Consider the following 20,465-nt stretch of genomic DNA (forward strand, 5'->3'; position numbering starts at 1 on the left):
CCATTTTTTAAAATCCTTTTACTTAGTCATTATGGGGTATTGTGTGTAGATTGCTGAGGATATTGTTTTATTTAATCTATTATAGAATAACGCTGTAACCTAACAAAATATAGAAAAAGTCAAGGGGTCTGACACCGGACATATTCAACAGGTGCTGAGCGTTCAAACATTACTCAGTTATTCTGCGCTCTGGCACACTAACTTCTTGGTGACGTCCGGATGAAATGCATGCCCAAATTCAACTGCCTGCTACTGCCTGCTACTCATCCCCAGAAGATAAGATATGCATATGATTAGTAGTAATTTGGATAGAAAAGACTCTGAAGTTTCTAAAACTGTTTGAATCATGTCTGTGAGTATAACATTAACTTATTTAGCAGGCGAAACCCAGAGGACAAACCATTCAGATTTTTTTTGGGGGGGGGTCACTCTCTTTTCAATGGGTTTTCATTGGGAATCCAGATTTCTAAGGGAACTTCTTGCAGTTCCTGTCGCTTCCACAGGATGTCAACAGTCTTTAGAAATTGGTTGAGGTTATTCCTTTGTGTAATGAAGAAGTATGGCCATCTTGAACGAGGGTCACTTGAAGTGTACTGTTAGATAGAGGCGCATGACCAGAAAGCAAGCTTCAGTTTGTTTTCTTCCTGTATTGAACACAGATCACCCCGTCTTCAATTTTATCGATTATTTACGTTAAAAAATACCTAAAGTTGTATTACAAAAGTAGTTTGAAATGTTTTGGCAAAGTTTACAGGTAACTTTTGAAATATGTTGTAGTCACGTTGAGCAAGTTGGAACCGGTATTTTTCTGGATCAAACTCGCCAAATAAATGGACATTTTGGATATATATTGATGGAATTAATCGAACAAAAGGACCATTTGTGATGTTTATGGGACATATTGGAGTGCCAACAAAAGAAGCTCGTCAAAGGTAAGGCATGAATTATATTTGCCACTCTGTGCTCTGCAGGGTTGAAATATGGTTTCTCTCTTTGTTTACGGAGGTGCTATCCTCAGATAGTAGCTTCGTTTGCTTTCGCCGAAAAGCTTTTTGAAATCTGACATGTTGGCTGGATTCACAACAAGTGTAGCTTTAATTTGTTATATTCCATGTGTGATTTAATAAAAGTTTGATTTTTATATTAATTTATTTGAATTTGGCGCTCTGCATTTTCCCTGACTTTTGTCCAGGTGCTAGCGTCCCACATATCCCAGAGAGGTTAAGAAATGTAGCAAGATAGCTAGCTAGGTAAACAATAAATCACAACACATGACGTAATGTTATTTAGCAAGCCAGCCAGCTAACGTTAGCTAGCTAACAGTACACTTCATCTTGAAATTAAAATACTTTGTCAAAATTAGAAACGGGTAATATCTGAAAATGTAGCTAGCTAGACTATCTTACCCGTGGTCTGAAATTGGAGTAGATAACCAGAGCGAATTTACCAGCTAGTAAGTCTATCAACAGTTGCAGTGACATTCTATTGAAATGGATACTATATGCAATACATTTTTTTTAAAGCCGCGTTCGCCACGATTACCGAGACATACTGACCAGCTCCAACAGACAGACGAGTGCTATATGGCAGACCAATCCAAACTAATCTCTCGGCATATCCAGCCCACTTATTATCTCAGCCAATCATGGCTAGCAGGAAGGTTGCTACCTTTTTCTGTGGCTAAACCAACTAGGCCCGTAATTTAGCAATTTTATTTGTATTTACAGATGGCATACATGTTTGATATTAAGGCATATGAAAGTTCACATGTTCGAGAAGGCAATTCTGCCCATTTTTAAAAACTTTTTTACGTTCAAACGGCTCTCCTGTGAAGTCGTGACTTACAACATATGCCTAGTTTCCTGAATCGGGTCACATATAGTAACCCTAGGTGTAAAATTGTAAAAAATGGTTACATCTCAGAAAGTTAAACTGTCAAGAGGAGTAAAACAAGGTTGTCCACTATGTGCATATCTATTTATTATTGCCATCGAAATGTTATCTGTTAAAATCAGATCAGATTAGAAATCCAGGGCTTAAAAACAAAGGTGTCATTGTACACTGATATTTTCATATTTTAAATCCACAATTAGAATCCCTCCACAGCCTCATAGAGGCTCTAGATACTTTTTCTAAACTCTCTGGATTAAAACCAAATTCTGATATTACGTATTGGATCACAAAAAAATGTATTTAATAAAATGTTACATTACTGTGTAGTTTACCAATAAAATGGTCTGACGAGGATGTGGGCATACTTGGTATACATATCCTGAAATAAAAAAAATAAAAAAAATATCTCACTCCCAATTTTGTTTTATAGAAAGTTAGCAAATATAGATAAGATCTTGCTACCGTGGAAAGGAAAATACCTGTCTATTTGTGGAAAAATCACCCTGATTCACTCTGTAGTCATATCCCAGTTGACCTATTTGCTTATTGTTTTGCCAACACCTAGCGACCTGTATTTTGAATTATATAAGCAAAAAATATTCAATTTTATTTGGAATGGCAAGCCAGCCAAAATGAAAAGGGCCTATTTCTATAATGAATATGAATTTGGAGGGCAGAAATTATAAAAAATTCAATCATTAGACCTTTCCCTAAAGGTGTCAGGCATACAAAGGTTATACTTAAATCCAAACTGGTTCTCTAGCAAATTAGTAAGAATGTCTCACCTCATGTTAAATAATGGCCTTTTTCCCTTCATTCAGATAACAACTGCTCACTTTCGGTTATTTGAAAACGAAATAATCTCCAAAATATTGTTATTTTTTAAACAAGCCATAGAAAGTTGGTTGCAATGTCTGCTCTACCCAAAATTACAACCAACTATTTGCAGTATTACCACAAAAATGGAAGAGGCAAGTTGGAAGGGGAATAAAGTAAAGAGCTTGTCTGTCGGCCCTTCATAAAATACCAAAATTGGTTAAAGAAAATTGTGGGGAATAAAAATATATACCAGTTTCATTTAAGGACCAAAAAAGTACAGCTGTGCCATATAGATTGCAAAATAGTTGGGAAGAGATTTTTTGATGTACCGATTCCATGACACAAGGTTTATGAATTGACACGCAAAACTACGCCGGATTCAAAACTTAGAATTTAAAAAAGAAAATTATTATACAAAATTCTTCCAACCAATAGAATGTTATATATATGGGGGATACAACCTTCCCAGCTCTGCAGATTTTTCTGCGAGGAGGCAGAGTCATTAGATCATTTATTTTGGTACTGTTCATATGTAGCTCATTTTTGGTTACAGGTCCAGGAATGACTGAAGAATTGCAACATTTTCCTGGAGCTAACGCTGCAGATAGCAATACTGTGTGATTTGAAAAATCATAGTCAATTGATCAAAAATATATCCTTAATTTACAATCTGTAGAAACTTTGAGAATAGAAAGGTTCCAAACTTTTTTGAAGCATCACAGCACAGTTAAAGAATATATGGCAAATAGAAACTGGATGGATGGACTGGATGGACATCAGAAATAGAGGGAGGCCAGGAATAAAAACAAACAATATATAATTATTGTAAAATAGATTGTGTCCATAAAATGTATATAGTATGTTTAAGCTGGAAGTAGAAGCCTAAGTGTTCTTGTTTATTAGTTTTACTCCAATTAGGGAAGGGGTTGTAGGGTTTGTGGGAAATAATAAAGAAAAATATATTTTTAAAAGAAATGTATATATATATATATCTATAAATATATATGTATGTGTATTTGTATGCATGTTTATATATGTGTGTACAGTATGTATGTGTATATATATATAAATACATTTAATCCCCAAAAATATGGGGGATTGGAAATGTTGCAGACAATTACATTGATGGAAGCTACAATCTATCCGCAATATTAAAGCTGATCCACCCCTTAAAATAAAAATAAATAAAAAGGTTACCTCACCTGAGACTTGGAGTGTTACAGAAAACAGCTGTCCATTTACGTGTGTGTGTGTACTTTTGTACTTGTGTGTGAGGGAGAGAGAGAGAGAGACAGAGTGAGATTAAATTGAAATTGAATTGCAAGAAAGAAAGAATGAAAGAAAGGGGGAAACATCTGTGAAACAGGTGAGAGTTGAGGATGATTTGAGCAGTTTATGTGCTGCTGACCCTCTCCGCTTGGGGGCACTGTTAAAATAATTGAACAGCATCAAAGAGCATGACCTTTTTTATTTAATTGCACAAACACTATAAAGAGCACAATGTTCCTTTTTGGCATGACTGTGTGTGTGAGTGTGTGTGCGTGTGTGCGAATGTGTGTGCATGGACGCATCCATCTGTCTGTTTGCAATACAGTCATGGCCAACCAGACTATATTTACTGCGCCAAACCCTTTCTCCCATTTCTGATATTTCCGGGCTTGGCTTCCAGACTATTTCCTGTGCAGGTGTTGATGTGAGAATTACACACATGCACATGCAGACGCGCGCATACACATACACACATGTCAACCTCTGTCTTGGACAGTCACACATATCAGGCTTTACTTTTAACAACCCTAACGCAATGGTAAATCTAATTGCTGGCGGTAGCGCTAAAGGGCCAGGGGTGTGTCAGAAATATTTTGGCTATTTTCACAGCCGTTATTATGAACGCAATAGGTCACAATGGCATGAAAGGGCTCCTGTTTTGATGAATAAACAAGTTGTAGGTGTGATGAGAGCTTGTCCACACTGGCCAATCAAGGTGTTCCATTGCTTAATACCGCATGCGTTTGTTTCAAGTTCTGAAGGTTGTTGAGGGTCTTTGCGTTGCCATTAACTCCAATTCGAATGGGGGCACGTAACATTCTCCTCCTAGTCGATTGTGGTTTGATACTACAGTTTATTAAATAGAATAGTAGGCTACAGTAACAAACAAAAACATCTCAATATGTTTGGAGTGTTGACAGTCAACATAGTTGTAATTGGCTTCAACGAGTATAGGCTTTTACACATCTCACTTCTCAAATATAAAAAATATTAGACTCCAGTAAATTGTATTGTATGCGTGAGGCACGTTCTCAAAAAGCAAGATTTAGCCTAGGCCTACTATTGATACTGCATTATAGGACGGAATAACTGAAATACGTTTGGAGGAGTGTGTCTTAGGTAAACGGACAAGAGGCGCTCTTTGGAAACGGGGATGGATTACAAGCCAAATGGAGTATGCACTGCAGATAGGCCTATGTGAATTTTGAATAATGCAAAAGCATGTCGGCAAAAGCCTCACAAGTAGACCATTTAGAAACATTTTATGGATAGGCTACTTGGCCAATGCATAGTCAGGATAGGAAAGACACTAGAGTCATTGCTGTTGAACCAGCTTTCATTATAGTAGGGTAAGGGGGTAAGGGTAACCTACTAAGGGATGTTTTTTTATCATATACAATGGAAAACAAGCAATTGTTACAGGAAAAAATCAAATGTCACCGTATTTACTCACCTCTCATTCCATGATGGGCATATAGCCTACATGGAGTTTTATTTAACGCATATCCAAAATAACAACAGGAGTTGGCTAAAATAATGTAACAGCCTACAGACTGTAGATAAAAAGTGGATGTCCGCTCACTATTTTGCTACTTTTAATAAAACTTTGGTGATTAAGATTTATTTAAAAGTGGTCTCACGTGCATAACCCTTTTATCAATAGTCGATTTGGCGAATGCATTGGGCAGGACAAAAAAACTGCCTTCATTAAGAGGAGGTGAGGCTCTTCTTGTTCTTTTTATCAAATTAAACCGAATCGCATATCTGTTTTTTAATTATTATGTTTCTAAATACAACGTTTTTATGGGCACTATGTGTCAAGGCTGGATAGGCTGAGTTTCCATATGTCAAAATCCATGCCCAAATTCGGTCCTGGGGCCCCCTGTTGGGTGCACATTTTGGTTTTTCACCGTAGCACTACACAGCTGATTAAAGTAATCAAAACTTGATGATGAGTTGGTTGTTTGAATCAGTTGTGTAGTTCTAGAGCAAAAACCAAAGCATCCAGCTAACTAGCTAGTTAAACAACAATGAACATAGTGCCAAATCATGTTGTTACTATCCTGCATGAATCTGCTGGGACCTAACCAACCAGTTTCAATGTTATCTAACATTAGGCTCTAACTAAGCAAAGCAAACAGCTCTGGGATAAGAATGTGACAAATCGTGACTTGTGGCATATACCTAGTTTCCTGAAACGGGTCACATATATCTCTTTGTGTATATGCTTGCAGGCTTATTTATGTGCTCATACTGTAGCCTCCAGTTGCAGGGAGAAGTTGCAAGGCTGGACCTGCTGTAAAATGGGTCACCTAGCCATTGTGACTAGTCAAAATGGTCAAACAAAATACTGTTGAATTACTGAATTGATTAAACAGTAACCACAAGAGTTACTTAATTTTACACCATGATTCACATTTTGATATGCAACAGGGGTAGTAGTAGTGTCCATGACAACATGCAATGTTCCAACTTTTATGCCTGTGCAAAGTGACTCTCAGAGCTTGACGTACTTTGGCTTATTGTGACAATATGACGGTAATGATGATGATGATGATGATGATGATGACGACAACAACTGCCAATATTCTGCCTCAGAGACAGAGGCCATTACTGAGCTGTGGTAACTGGCAGCTCATATCTACTTAGGACCTGTCAGGCAGCCAGGTTTACAGAGAATGACTGCTAGAGCATGTACAACACAAACTGTCTCACAGCAACATCCCATTTTTCCACTCCTCTCTCCTACAGTGTTTCTCAACATATTTTAAAAGATCCAGAAGTGAGATGTAGAGTCTCTATCATCATGTGGAACACACTTAAACAACACTCAAAATCCCTCTGTAAAACAAGAAAGAGAGAGTGAGAAGGAGACAGAAACTAAACATGCAGTATCTTCCATGTCCATGTGGGTGAAAGTGAAGTAATGCCAAATCTAGACACAAGAAAAGGCCATGGGGGAACCATAGTTCCATGATGTATAGCATTTCACTACATATGAGGTCTGAAGTTATACATCTATTGCATTGTCTATTTGCATAGTGCTGTGGTATGTACATGTAGTAAGTGTAATTGTAAGCCCTAATGTGTACTGGGCTGGTAAAAAAGTATAGTAAGGAGAGAGAGCAATGATGAGAGGCCAGCGGAAAGAGGTCTGTAATGTATTGTAGGACAGTGATAGTATAACTGATACACTTTGGCCCAGTGCACCTGCATGAAGGTGTGTGTTCCAACTGAAAACAGGGATTGGTCATGAGTGAATGACTCTCCAAGTGCACTTGGGGAGTAGGCTAAGCGGACTAATGCTTGCACAATAGGGCTTTGGCCCAAAACTGAAACAATAAACACAGAATCGCGTAAAATGGTGGGGATTGTGAAACTGAGCATTGAGGACTTAGCTCCCATGAGGTGCTGCCGATCACGAAGCCATCTAACTTATCATAGAGATGTCCCACTTAATCGATCAACTTAACATTTATGTGGAAAATGCAATGTCATTACCAACAGGGAACAAATACTTATGCAATCATGCTACAAGTAAAATTTGTCTGCCTTGAAGCCCCCATACCCATCAAGTTCTGAAGGTTGAGAGCACCTCTTTACAAAAGGACAACAGTGGCACCAAGTGGCAGCAGTGGTACGTGCATCTTCTTTGGGGGTTATTGGCAGATGACAACCCAAAAAAGTATTGTATTGTCATCACCTACTGTGCAGGATGAAAACATAAGAGCCCCCAAAAACTGGAGCATTGTGGGTAAAATTGTATCTTCATACAAACTACCAAAATAGACTAAACAAATAAAAACATTTTTCTTCTGTTAAAATCAAAAAGCAAACTCCGATCCCTACTGGAGGGCGGGATATCTTCCGATGCCAGTAGACTTTGTAGATCTTCCGCTGAAGACTCTTGCAGGCCCAGAAACTTTTCTCACCAGTTTATTTATTTATTTGTCACTTGTGCCGTATAGTTTAGAACTGTGGCAATGAACGCCACAAAATCCACACAAAAAATCCATCCGGTTCTCTTAACTGTCAACAGACATTCTCAATGGGCTATGGGGCCTCCACTACCTTATCTTCTAATAAGATGCTACTGACAGTCTTTGATAGCAGTGGAAGCTCTCTGCTCCTATCTCCAGCTCTCATCTCTCCCCTTCAATGGAGCTTAATTTTGTTTTTGTTGCCTTTGTTCATTGGGCTTGATGACTATACAGTTTGATGGCTATACTAGAAGACACATACACAATCCACACATAAAACTCTCACATAGCTAGAATACGGGTTATTATTCTCACTCATATACTTGCATACAACCTCAGTTTAAAATAATGACCTTCTCCTATCCGTTTGTTCTTACTGTGTGTGTGTGTGTGTGCTTTCAGAGTGTCTGTGGGCTGTTTTCTCTACCTCTCCTGTGATAGCATTTATTTTAACCTTATCTCCCTTCGTGAATGCTACGGGCCGAGTCTCCCACAGACAATTCCCTCTCTCTCTCCTCACGCTCCAACACAACACATTAATTCATCCACCTCTCTCCTTCCTCTTTACCACAAGACACACTCATTCCCCCCTCACCTCACTTTTATTTTAGTTTCATGACGGTCTTCATCCATAATTATCGGTTACACAATTATACAGTAATTGTGGCAGCACTACCTCACACTCATCCCCCCTCTCTACAACTCAATGCACTCATCTACACATCCCTCTCACTCTCTACAACATACCACATACATCCAGCCATCCCCTATCCTCACTATTTCCTTAAGATGTTTTCATTCACTCATCATCCTGTTTCCTTTCCAGCAGAGCCAACCTCCCACAGCAACATGCCTCTCTCCAGTTGTAAACAGCAATCACTGCCTGAGCTCCACAGCAATCACTGCCTGAGCTCCACAGTGGATCTTAGTGACATACCGTTACAGCAGAAACAAGAGTCAGAGCATATACTGTAACTCTCATCCAGGGCGTTTCAGGAATGGCCACAGGAATTGGCCAACCCCTGAGGACTCTACCCTGATGAGGGCCAACACACGTGCCGTGGCCTCTCCTCAAAACAGAACAGATCATTGTATTACAGGAATACAGTGACTCCATCCGTCTTCAGCCCCATTGAGAGCTGAGGCAGGTGGGGATGATGACAAAACATGAATAATCGATTATTTACACTCAAGATTTTTGAACAGTTGTGAGTCAAGGGTAGATTGAGTTAATTTAATGAAAACATGCAAGTGGGTATGTACAGTCATACATCGACTGTTAGATGTACAGTATCATAAATACTCAAATCAAATGTTGTTTGTCACATGCGCCAAATACCGTGAAATGCTTACTTACAAGCCCTTAACCAACAATGTTCAAGAGTTAAGAAAATATTTACAAAATAAACAAAAGTTTTAAAAAATGCAATAAAAAGTAACAGAATAAAGTAACAGTACCGAGTCAATGCGAAGGGGTACAGATTAATCGAGGTAATTTGTACATGTAGGTAAAGTAAAGTGACTATGTAATAGTTCGGGTGGCCGTTTGATTACTGTATGTGTTGCAGAGTTATATGTCGCTTATGGAATTGGCTGCCAGGGTGATGAAGCTGAAGATAAAGCTTCAAGAGCCAGCGAAGAGGAGAGACTTTATACAAAACACTTGTCTTCAGGGGGTGCGTCACCAGAGAGGTTTGGTTCGCGATTTAGTTACACATTTCAGCCTAACCACATAAACAGTCAGGGGTGAGCAGCTGTCAATGTTTGTCTCATAGTACTTTGAGGATTCATGTTTACAAAGATTTCACTCTCCATTTACATAACTCAGACAGCAAAGAGGAAATTAGAGTGGAGGACTAGGGGTGTATAAGGGGGGGAAGATGGCGAAAGATTGAGAGGTGTGTGTGTGCGTGTGTGTGTGTCTGTATGAATGAATGCGTGGGTCTGCATATGTATACATGTGCATTTGTTTGTAAGGTGTGTGTTCCAACTGAAAACAGGGATTGGTCATGAGTGAATGACTCTCCAAGTGCACTTGGGGAGTAGGCTAAGCGGACTAATGCTTGCACAATAGGGCTTTGGCCCAAAACTGAAACAATAAACACAGAATCGCGTAAAATGGTGGGGATTGTGAAACTGAGCATTGAGGACTTAGCTCCCATGAGGTGCTGCCGATCACGAAGCCATCTAACTTATCATAGAGATGTCCCACTTAATCGATCAACTTAACATTTATGTGGAAAATGCAATGTCATTACCAACAGGGAACAAATACTTATGCAATCATGCTACAAGTAAAATTTGTCTGCCGTGAAGCCCCCATACCCATCAAGTTCTGAAGGTTGAGAGCACCTCTTTACAAAAGGACAACAGTGGCACCAAGTGGCAGCAGTGGTACGTGCATCTTCTTTGGGGGTTATTGGCAGACGACAACCCAAAAAAGTATTGTATTGTCATCACCTACTGCGCAGGATGAAAACATAAGAGCCCCCAAAAACTGGAGCATTGTGGGTAAAATTGTATCTTCATACAAACTACCAAAATAGACTAAACAAATAAAAACATTTTTCTTCTGTTAAAATCAAAAAGCAAACTCCGATCCCTACTGGAGGGCGGGATATCTTCCGATGCCAGTAGACTTTGTAGATCTTCCGCTGAAGACTCTTGCAGGCCCAGAAACTTTTCTCACCAGTTTATTTATTTATTTGTCACTTGTGCCGTATAGTTTAGAACTGTGGCAATGAACGCCACAAAATCCACACAAAAAATCCATCCGGTTCTCTTAACTGTCAACAGACATTCTCAATGGGCTATGGGGCCTCCACTACCTTATCTTCTAATACAGCATCACTTGTTCTCGCAACTCTTTTAAATTGCCTCCACATAGGAGATGGAGATCCTGACCTTCCACCACAATCTCCTTCACCCTTACAAGACACTCCATGAACTCAGGATCACAGTAGCAACACTGCCCCTCTGTGTGCTGATCTTCAAAAATGTGCAACATGGCCCTTCGCCATTTTTACATTCTACTAGTTTGGGGACTAATGGTCTTACCTTGTTACTCGGAGGAGATGGGGGAGGGTAATGCTTTTTCAATTTCAGTCAGGGGGAAGGTTTAGTATTTGTTTATTTTTAGTCCAGGGGAGGGTCAGGTAATCGATTAAATGTCATATTTCTCAGTGTTTGAGAATTAGTTATATCTTGATGTGTGCCCGATGCTGCCCCCCCCCCCCCCCCCCCCCCCTGATTCTCTGCTAGGTGCACAATATCAAGTGCGCCTAGTGTAGTCTCAATCAAATGATTCAAAGACTACACTATAGGCTAAAGGCAAAGGCTATGTGAATAGTGTGCTCGGAAAAAGCACAGGCCAAAGTAATATTTCTAAGAAAATGTACCATCTTCATGAGTTTTTGCGCTGCTGGGATGGTGTATATAAAATTGGGTCACAATGTATTAAGAGGCGATTTTACCATGTTTCCACCAAACTGCAGATACAAATTAGTGCGTTAAGTTTTCATGTACCGAATAAAAAATGTAATGTTCAATATCTTTCCATCGCATAGTTTTGTCACAAAAATGTTGTGTTAAATAGCACTCGGGTCTTGGCACAAGCCAACAGTTTGCAGATACAGTATGGGTAGGCTAGTCTACATGATGAGATTAGAGCGCGAATGTTTTGATTTGTTAAAATGACAGTCAAGCATCGATCATCACTGGAATAAGACCCTCAACATTTATTGGAGCGGCGCATCAAGCTCATACCATGCACTTTCACCAGCATGTGAAGTTCATCAGAATTGATTTAATCTGTATCCTAATTTAAACTTCATGGTTTTGAACCGTATTGGGAGAACCACACACCATGTCCTCGCGTGACTCCAAGTTTAATTCAAGATCAATATTTGCGCATTAAGGCGTTTCCACCGCCATTTCTCACATAATTAATTTTACCAACACAAAACGATCCCACCAAGTCGAACGAACAAATTATCTTTTGGCATTTTATGAAATTGTAGCGAAACTTCCTGTTTCCACCACAGCTGTTGAGACTTTCCTGGCAAAACTGGATGGAAACGTGGTTGACTGATTTGAAATCGGGGTTTGATGGAACATTTTTAACCTTTATTTAACTATGCAAGTCCAATGTAAGAACAAATTCTTATGTACAATGATGGCCTACCAAGAGGTAAAAGGCCTCCTGCAGGGACGGGGTTGGGATTCAAAATCATCAAGACGAGACTCAACACTACATAAAAAGAGAATTAAAACGACAACCCATGGTAGCAACACATGACAACATAGCATGGTTGCAACACAACACGGCAGCGGCACAAACATGGTACAGGCACAGACAACAGCACAAAGTGCAAAAAGGTAGTAATGGTGTACATAGAGAATACCTCTCGTGGGGCCACTCTCTCCACACAGATGGGGTGACATGGACTCCCGTGGACAAGATCAGCCAATCGGCAACTTTGAGAAGTTCTAAGGTAGGGAAGTCCTTGCGCCAATCCACTTAATAAAGCATTTATAATGGATTAGTAAATAGTTAATTTTTTTTATTTTTTATTTTAATTTTTTTATTTCACCTTTATTTAACCAGGTAGGCTAGTTGAGAACAAGTTCTCATTTGCAACTGCGACCTGGCCAAGATAAAGCATAGCAGTATGAGCAGACAACACAGAGTTACACATGGAGTAAACAATTAACAAGTCAATAACACAGTAGAAAACAAAGGGGGAGTCTATATACAATGTGTGCAAAAGGCATGAGGAGGTAGGCGAATAATTACAATTTTGCAGATTTTATTAATGATTACTTAATTGATAAGGTGTTTAATGTAGGTTTACTAACCATTAGTTAAGTCTTTTTGAGTGGCCTTATCTAAAGTGTGGGCAATTTACTGACCAGTAATTTCTCACAAAAAAAATGGAAATGCCATTGGAAGACATTCCAGCAGCACCTGATCCATATCAATGGTAAAACACGCAACACAGGATGTTAAAGGAACTACACTACATAACCTAAAGTATGTGGACACCCCTAGATGTTGGAACATTGCTGTGGGGACTTGCTTCCATTCAGCCATGAGCAATAGTGGGGCCGGGCACTGAAGTTGGGCGATTAGACCTGGCTCACAGTCGGCATTCCAATTCATCCCAAAGGTGTTCGATGAAGTTGAGGTCAGGGCTCTGTGCAGGCCAGTCAAGTTCTTCCACACCAATCTCGACAAACCATTTCTGTTTGGACTTTGCTTTGTGCATTGTAATGATGAAACAGGAAAGGGCCTTCCCCAAACTGTTGCCACAAAGTTGGAAGCACAAAATTGTCTAGAATGTCATAGTATGCTGTAGCGTTAATATTTCCTTTCACTGGAAGTAAGTGGCCTGAACCATGAAAAACAGCCCCAGACTATTATTCCTCTTCCACCAAACTTTACAGTTGGCACTATGCATTGGGGCAGATGGTGAATTGTGATTCATCACTCCAGAGAACGAGTTTTCACTGCTCCAGAGTCCAATGTTGGCAAGCTTTACACCACTCCAGCCGACGCTTGGCATTGCGCATGGTGATCTTAGGCTTGTGTGCGGCTGCTCTGCCATGGAAACCCATTTCATGAATCTTCCGACGAACAGTTCTTGTGCTGACGTTGCTTCCAGAGGCAGTTTGGATCTCAGTAGTGAGTGTTGCAACTGACAGATGATTTGTACGCACTTCAGCACTTGCCGGTCCCGTTCTGTGAGCTTGTGTGGCCTACCACTTCGCGATTGAGACGTTGTTGCTCCTAGATGTTTTGACTTCTAAATAACAGCACTTACAGTAAAAAGGGCAGCTCTAGCAGAGCAGAAATTTGACAAACTGACTTTCTGGGCAAACCAAGATTAGACTGCTCTAAGGAGAGACTGCAATCCACACTTTGGTTTTGGTAGAAAAGTCACTGCCGAGAAAAGCTTATGTTTGCATTTTCGGCCTGAAAACATTTTTACTCAGCACTTACTGTGTCTGAAGCATGGCGAAGTTGCCAAGGGGGAATATGTCCAATATTCAGGGGGGAGGGGGCTATCCACTTATACTGTGTTTTGAAAATACCCCTCTATATTCTCATCGAGACATAAGTCATGGTTAACTGTGTAGAATTGCAGGAGATGCGTTTTAAATGTAAAAAAATACAAATCTGCTCATTGTTGAACCATTATGTTCCATGGCCCATTTTGAGACCTTAAGGTGCATCAGGTACTGCTGAAATGTCTACCCATTTACCTATTACTCTGTTCTCATTTAGTGGGCAGAATGTAACTGGCGTGGTCTGAATTCCTTATAAAAGCAGGAATGCCTTTTTCCACAGTCTGATACCAGGACTAGTACTGATCTTTGTATGTTGTTGTCGTTGTCTAGGGCGTTGGTCGCCAGGTGATGGAGAAGCAGGGCTGGAAGGAGGGAAAGGGCCTGGGTAATAGTCGGGCAGGGATTCCAGAAGCCCTGGAGAATGAAGGACAGCATCCCAAATGCAAGAGGGGCTTTGGGTGAGTGCAGCATTTACTATCCTATCACAATAATTACAATAACAATTAAATCTATGGCCTTTGTAACTTGGATATGTAGGAAAGTAACGAAAAGTTAAGGGATATTACAAGTTATTCTTGTTGACAACCAGGCAAATAAAAACCCTGATTACAATATACTGTTTTGTGCATGTACCATGGAGAGAAGCTGAGCTCCTACTTTGTGAAAAGGCCAACCCAGACTTGTGCATATCCACGGTGTATGATAAACCCAAAGACATAGACCAAGGAGATCCCTTATTGAGACGCCATCACAAAACGAGTATGAAGTACAGAGGCTGGCAGCCAGGTAGCAGCATTGGACCAAAAAGATGACAACAACTATTTACATGTTGATACAATTTTTCTTATTGCTATTGATACCTTTTTTCCCATTAGAATTCTTGCTTTGTTTATATTAAAGCATTTATCATACAAGGAATTTGTTTAAATTATTTTATCTTGTCTCCTAAATTAATTACACATTTATAAATTTGACCATAGTATGATTGAACCAGAAGTAATTATTTTAGCCAGTAGTAGTTGGCTAGACCTGCATTCCGCCTGCAAGAATAAGGCCGTGACCTCAGCGATTTTCCTTCAATAAAGTCCCGCAATGATGGTAAAATGTTTTATACCAATGGTCGAAATTTGTAACATTTTATGAGGAAATGTTGGCAGACTTAGAATTTTGTTTAACAATATGAAAGAAGGAATAAGTGTAGCACATGTAATAGCAATGACATTAACAGTATTAAAAGTAAATTACTAGATATCATGGTAACAGTAACACAAATAAGACAATGCTATTAATAATATTATAATCAACTTTAGAAAACACTTAAATCCCATTGTTAATGAACTTATTACATTTGCATGATGTTCAGTAAATTTTTCATATTGGACATACTGCACTGTATGCATACTGCATACTGTACACAATTTCCTGAACATTGTGTCACAGTAAAATGGTGGTCAATTCTAATCAGGAGCACTTCTAGTTTCCAAATTCATAGTGTACAAGGAGTGTCACTGCTCTTCTTGCGGCACTTAAAAAGTGGCCTGTCACCTTCAATGCAATACGTTTTTCATATTGGACTAACAGTACCAGTCAAAAGTTTGGACACACCTACTCATTCCAGGGTTTTTATTTTTGTACAATTTTCTACATTGTAGAATAATAGTGAAGACATCAAATCTATGAAATAACACATATGGAATCATGTAGTGCCCAAAAGTGTTTTAAAAAAATCAACATTTTTTAGATTTCACAGCTTTGCACACTCTTGGCATTCTCTCAACCAGCTTCATGAGGTAGTCACCTGGAATGCATTTAAATGAACAGGTGTGTTTTTTTCCTTAATGCATTTGAGCCAATCAGTTGTTGAGAAGGTATACAGAAAGCCCTATTTGGTAAAAGACCAAGTCCATATTATGGCAAGAACAGCTCAAATAAGCAAAGATAAATGACAGTCCATCATTACTTTCAGACATGAAGGTCGGTCAATATGGAGAATTTTAAGAACTTTGGAAGTTTCTTCAAGCGCAGTCGCAAAAACCATCAAGCTCTATGATGAAACTGGCTCTCATGAGGACCGCCACAGGAATGGAAGATCCAGAGTTACCTCTGCTGCAGAGGATAAGTTCGTTAAAGTTACCAGCCTCATAAATTGCAGCCCAAATATATGCTTCATAGTGTTCAAGTAACAGACACATCTCAACATCAACAGTTCAAGGGAGACTGCGTGAATCAGGACTTCATGTTAGAATTGCTGCAAAGAAACCACTAATAAAGGACACCAATTAGAAGAGACTCGCTTGGGCCAAGAAACACGAGCAATGGACATTAGACCAGTGGAAATCTGTCCTTTGGTCTGATGAGTCCAAATTTGAGATTTTTGGTTCCAACCGCCGTGTCTTTGTGAGATGCAGAGTAGGTGAATCGATGATCCCTGCATGTGTGGTTCCCACCGTAAAGCATGGGGGAGGTGGTAGTGCTTTGCTGATGACACTGTCAGTGATTAATTTAGAATTCAAGGCACAGTTAATCATTGTGGCTACCACAGAATTCTGCAGCGATACGCCATCCCATCTGCTTTGCGCTTAGTGGGACTATCATTTGTTTTTCAACAGGACAATGACCCAAAACACACCTCCAGGCTGTGTAAGGACTATTTGACCAAGGAGAGTGATGGATTGCTGCATCAGATGACCTGGCCTCCACAATCACCCGACCTCAACCCAATTGAGATGGTTTGGAATGAGTTGGACCGCAGAGTGAAGAAAAAGCACTCAACAAGTGCTCATATGTGGGAACTCCATCAAGATTGTTGGAAAAGCATTCCTCATGAAGCTGGTTGAGAGAATGTCGAGAGTGTGCACACCTGTCATCAAGGCAAAGGGTGGCTACTTTGAAGAATCTGAAATATAAAATATATTTTGATTTGTTTAACACTTTTTTGGTTACTACATGAATCCATGTGTTATTTCATAGAGTTGATGTCTTCACTATTATTCTACAATGTAGAAAATAGTAAAAAAAATAAAAACCCTTGAAAGAGTAGGTGTGTCCAAACTTTTGACTGGTGCTGTATATATGCTTTTTTTCTCTCACAAAAGTAGTGCACTGGGCTTTTACTAGTCCTGTATTAGCGGACCGACATAGCCGTCTATAGCACGGGCCAAAAAATGTGCAGCACCCCTATCCCCAAACATCTTCCCACGGCACTTGATATTGTGTGCCCAGCAGAGAATCAGAGATGAAGGGCAGTATCAGGCACACATCGATATATAGCCTAATAAGCAACTAATTCCATAACACTGAAGTACTGACATTTCATCAATTACAAATTACAGTGCATTTGGAAAGTATTCAGACCCCTTGACTTTTCCACTTTGTTACTTTCAGCTTTATTCTAAAATGGATTCAAATAATTTTCTTCCTCAATCTAAACACAATACCCATAATGACAAATTGAAAAACAAGTTTAGAATTTTTGGCTAATTTATTAAAAATAATACTCATGAATTTAAACAATATATTTATATTTACAAAAAGATCAACAACTTCCACTTGGTTCTCTTTCTGATTTCAGCAAATGCCCTTGGCGAGTCACATAATGTCCCAGGCTTTCAGTTCCTGAAAGACAAAATGAAACTTTAGAGAATCATGCACCATATAACATTTAACAGATGATCATCATTTCAAATCCAGAATATGTGCATAAAGATTCTTTCAATAAACCCTCCAATACAATTGATAAGATGACTTAATTCATTTTATGCATGATTCATTACATAAAAGGCATTCCATAAAATTTTATTGTCCTCAAACTCATGACTTCCTTGAACTCATTAGTAATAAATAAAATAAATGCTTTTAATAACTTATGTAAAAACAATTCATAAGGTGACTTATTTCGTTCAAGTCGTTCAAAATGAATAAGTTATCTTAAATTCATATGAAAGTACAGAGCTTTCATTCATTATTCAGCTCCAACTTTCTAAGTACTTTGTTTTTTGTCAACTCATACAACATACACTCTCTCATACCCTTGAGACAAAATCGATTAATACTTCCTCCAAAAGGAAGGCTTTGGAAAACAAATACTCTGTTTTTATATGTCAATTGCTATGGCTACCCAATGTGAGAATTTCACATTCACAGGTATTATCACTACCTCAAAACACCACCAATTGAACACTGCTCCTGAGACCTTTGTCAGAGCATCTGTTTGCTAATAGAGGTTACGCAATTCTTGGCTAACAAAAGAAACAGTAGCCATTATACATTATTTTAATTATTGTGAGATGTCACCTGATTGTTGTAAACATATTTAATCCCACCACTAAACCACTTTCTATCTCCTCTAGATAGTGGCGATGGTAGGCACTTAGGTGGACTGGGCATTTCACCAGGTGAATGTTTATCACTGCGTTGATGGAAATTCTGTATGTTTGTGTTCTGTGTTCTTCTATATGCTACCACAACAAATGAAGTGTCAGAAAATAAATGTTTGACTAATTCAAAGGTATAGGCTATTGTAGATTTGGATCATTTGGTGTACATCTTGTACATGTGTGCTTGCTATGTATGCTGGACAGAGTATAATGTGTAGGTAAATTGCTTTCGGTTGTCTATGTTCGTAAGTCAACAAAGAGCTATTTGAAAGTTTAATGCTTAAAACCAGCAAATCAAACTGTTTGGGGACAGAGATGGTTGATACAACCGAGCACTGAAGGTGTTCATGGGTAAAGATTGCCACCGTCTTGCCGAAAAACATTATAACCAGAAAAGGTTAACATCAGTGTTCAAAACACTTTCTTAAACCACGTCTCAGTAATGACCAACACATCTGGACTGGAGCTGTGAACACACACTTTCAATTGATACATTTTAAGCTTCTAGTGTTAGCGTGCAGAAATCAGTGAGGCAGATATCAGAGAACAGGTTATAATTGGGGCTAGCAACAGTAGATGGGCCAGGGTGTAGATGCACATTTCCAGATATCATCGGCACTAATACAATCAGGGCACTGCAGAGGACAGGGAGAGCTCTGCAGTGTTGATTTATGACATTTGAATGTGTATTAGATGGCAACAAGATCATACTGTACAGCAATTTCATCAGGTAACATGAAGACAAAGCCAGCGAGAGGTGGTTAGAATAGAGAGTCAGGGTCTCGAGTGTGGGAACAAACAGTCTGACCCACGGTTGGGTAAATGCATTTATTTAACCTTTATTTAACCAGGTAAGCTAGTTGAGAACAGGTTGTCATTTACAACTGCGACCTGGCCAAGATAAAGCAAAGCAGTACGATATAAACAACAACACAGAGTTACACATTTTATCAGGCAAGTAAGTTAAGAACAAATTCTTATTTTTAAGTGACGACCTAGTGGGTTAACTGCCTTGTTCAGGGGCAGAACAACAGATTTGTACCTTGTCAGCTCAGGGATTTGATCTTGCAATCTTTCAGTTACTAGTCCAATGCTCTAGGGCATGCTGCCACCCCAATAACAACATTTTTAAAAAGAAAGTCTATATACAGTGTGTGCAAATGGCGTGAGGAGGTAAGGCAATAAATAGGCCATAGTAGTGAAGTAATGACAATTTAGCAGATTAACACTGGAGTGATAGATGAGCAGATGATGATGTGCAAGTAGAGATACTGGTCTGCGAAAGAGCAGAAAAGTAAATAAAAACAATATGGGGATGATGTAGGTATATTGGGTGGACAATTTACAGATGGACTATGTACAGCTGCAGCGATCGGTTAGTTTCTCAGATAGCTGATGTTTAAAGTTAGTGAGGGAAATATAAGTCTCCAGCTTCAGCGATTTTTGCAAGGGGCATTGGTAACAAAACGGATGGCACTGTGATAGACTGCATCCAGACTGCATCCAGTTTGCTGAGTAGATTATTGTAAGCTATTTTGTAGATGACATCGCCAAAGTCGAGGATCGGTAGGATAGTCAGTTTTACTAGGATAAGTTTGGCAGCGTGAGTGAAGGAGGCTTTGTTGCGAAATAGATTCTAGGTTTGATTTTGGGTTGGAGATGTTTAATATAAGTCTGGAAGGAGAGTTTACAGTCTAGCCAGACACCTAAGTATTTGTAGTTGTCCACATATTCTAGGTCAGAACCATCCAGAGTAGTGATGTTCTCATGAGGCAAATAGCATAAAGCACAAGAAAAAAATATTATGATGTTGGACTAGCCATTGTAAGTTGAGAGTTAATGCGACAACATACATATTGTAGCGACCCTGTACAGACAGCTGTGTGTTAGGCTATTAGTTGGTTGTGTTGTACTTACCAGTACCCAGTGTTCGCGGGGTCTGACATGCCAATCAACTTGCTATCTGCCAATCAAGTGAATGCCTGGAATGTTCTGATGCCGGGCATCCTGTTCGTTGGCGGAGTGGCGTGGAGGGGGGTTGGGCAGGGGGGTGGAGCAT

The 20,465-nt window shown here is 39.4% G+C and overlaps 1 pseudogene across 1 annotated transcript in view; it reads left to right on the plus strand.

The window, feature by feature from the left end:
* The first annotated feature begins 794 nt into the window (after positions 1-794).
* The window catches only part of LOC110501584 (GPN-loop GTPase 2-like), a 29,519-nt pseudogene continuing 9,848 nt past the window's right edge, over positions 795-20,465 (plus strand). Inside the window, exons 1-2 of the transcript XR_016486724.1 lie at positions 795-932; positions 14,361-14,488. The product of XR_016486724.1 is annotated as a GPN-loop GTPase 2-like (transcript). The remainder of the gene's footprint in view (positions 933-14,360; positions 14,489-20,465) is intronic.

Source organism: Oncorhynchus mykiss, chromosome 2 (genome assembly GCF_057628025.1).
Source record: "Oncorhynchus mykiss isolate SJ-2025 chromosome 2, ASM5762802v1, whole genome shotgun sequence".
Classification (NCBI taxonomy): Eukaryota; Metazoa; Chordata; class Actinopteri; order Salmoniformes; family Salmonidae; genus Oncorhynchus; species Oncorhynchus mykiss.